Genomic DNA, 2,500 nt, shown 5'->3' with positions numbered 1-2,500 from the left:
GCAAAAACCACCCACAGTTTCCGCCCAGTTTCGAACTGGGGACCTTTCGCGTGTGAGGCGAACGTGATAACCACTACACTACGGAAACCTGCCGTCAGGTTGCAGACAGAAATCTTCTGGTGCACGCTTGTTAAAAAGCGTATAAAGGAAAAGAGAGCTGAACCCTCCTAGCATGGCCAAAAGTTTAAAGTTTCTGTCAAAACACCACCACTGTTTCTGCTCGGTTTCGAACCGAGGACCTTTCGCGTGTTAGGCGAACGTGATGACCACTACACTACAGAAACCTAATGGTCCTTTGCGTGTGCTTTTTCGAAGATGGCTCCGTCCCATAACCTGCCCTGCAAGCAGTGTGACAGTCTGTACATTCCACAAACAACAGAACAAACCTCATTCGGCATGGCAGTGTGCCTACAGCTCCTTGGTACGATGGCCTTCACCGGTCTCAAAAGTAAGGACTTTGTAGCGAATGTCAGCATGTACATTAAAAACACCTCCACTTGTTTCCGCCCAGTTTTGAACTGGGGACCTTTCGCGTGTAAAGCGAACGTGATAACCACTACACTACGGAAACTTCCGCTGGAGAGCAGTCCGACCTCTTCTAGCGTACGCTTGTTCAAAAGCGACTGAAACGATAGACTGCCCAGTGTTCTTAAAATGGCAAAAAGCAGCTATTTAAAAAAAAAAACGTTATTACGCTACAGGAAACCTCAATGGTCATTTGTTTTATTTTTGTCCTTTTCTAAAGAGTTTACGCTGCAAATCCCCCTGCAAGTGTACTGGCCTGCTCAACAGAAAACCACATAAGAAATTCTCGCCAACACTACCCACAGTTTCCGCCCAGTTTCGAACTGGGGACCTTTCGCGTGTGAGGCGAACGTGATAACCACTACACTACGGAAACCTGTCTTTCAGGGTGCAGACAGAAATCTTCTGGTGCACTCTTGTTAAAAAGCGTATAACGGTAAAGAGAGCTGAACCCTCCTGGCGTGGCAAACAGTTTAAAGTTTCTATCACAATCCCACCTCTGTTTCTGCTCGGTTTCGAACCGAGGACCTTTCGCGTGTTAGGCGAACGTGATGACCACTACACTACAGAAACCTCATGGTCCTTTGCATTTTTTTTTAAAAAGAAAAGAAAAAGAGCTGGGTGGGAGGAGCCTGCACCAGACATTACCCTGGCTGAGCATGGTGGCATGTGCGGGGGAGCATATTGTCCCAACGTCTCATAGGTACAGCTCGAGTTTCTCTTCATTCACGCATAAATCTTTCGCCTTTTACTAAAGATTTCCGTGGAGGGGAACATTTACGAGTTTCTGGTATTTTTGGATGCCCTGCTCACAGCAGAGCTACATGCGTTTGTTAAAAAACAGAGGACTTTTTGCGGCTTGCTCCGAAAAGATATTTTTGCAAAAACCACCCACAGTTTCGAACTGGGGACCTTTCGCGTGTTAGGCGAACGTGATGACCACTACACTACAGAAACCTAATGGTCCTTTGCGTGTGCTTTTTCGAAGATGGCTCTGTCCCATAACCTGCCCTGCAAGCAGTGTGACAGTCTGTACATTCCACAAACAACAGAACAAACCTCATTCGGCATGGCAGTGTGCCTACAGCTCCTTGGTACGATGGCCTTCACCGGTCTCAAAAGTAAGGACTTTGTAGCGAATGTCAGCATGTACATTAAAAACACCTCCACTTGTTTCCGCCCAGTTTTGAACTGGGGACCTTTCGCGTGTAAAGCGAACGTGATAACCACTACACTACGGAAACTTCCGCTGGAGAGCAGTCCGACCTCTTCTAGCGTACGCTTGTTCAAAAGCGACTGAAACGATAGACTGCCCAGTGTTCTTAAAATGGCAAAAAGCAGCTATTTAAAAAAAAAAACGTTATTACGCTACAGGAAACCTCAATGGTCATTTGTTTTATTTTTGTCCTTTTCTAAAGAGTTTACGCTGCAAATCCCCCTGCAAGTGTACTGGCCTGCTCAACAGAAAAGCACATAAGAAATTCTCGCCAACACTACCCACAGTTTCCGCCCAGTTTCGAACTGGGGACCTTTCGCGTGTGAGGCGAACGTGATAACCACTACACTACGGAAACCTGTCTTTCAGGGTGCAGACAGAAATCTTCTGGTGCACTCTTGTTAAAAAGCGTATAACGGTAAAGAGAGCTGAACCCTCCTGGCGTGGCAAACAGTTTAAAGTTTCTATCACAATCCCACCGCTGTTTCTGCTCGGTTTCGAACCGAGGACCTTTCGCGTGTTAGGCGAACGTGATGACCACTACACTACAGAAACCTCATGGTCCTTGGCATTTTTTTTTTAAAAGAAAAGAAAAAGAGCTGGGTGGGAGGAGCCTGCACCAGACATTACCCTGGCTGAGCATGGTGGCATGTGCGGGGGAGCATATTGTCCCAACGTCTCATAGGTACAGCTCGAGTTTCTCTTCATTCACGCATAAATCTTTCGCCTTTTACTAAAGATTTCCGTGGAGGGGAACAT

The sequence above is a fragment of the Leuciscus leuciscus genome (assembly GCF_965113295.1).
Source record: "Leuciscus leuciscus genome assembly, contig: HAP1_SCAFFOLD_217, whole genome shotgun sequence".
Taxonomy (NCBI): domain Eukaryota; kingdom Metazoa; phylum Chordata; class Actinopteri; order Cypriniformes; family Leuciscidae; genus Leuciscus; species Leuciscus leuciscus.
This window is presented reverse-complemented; position numbering follows the sequence as displayed.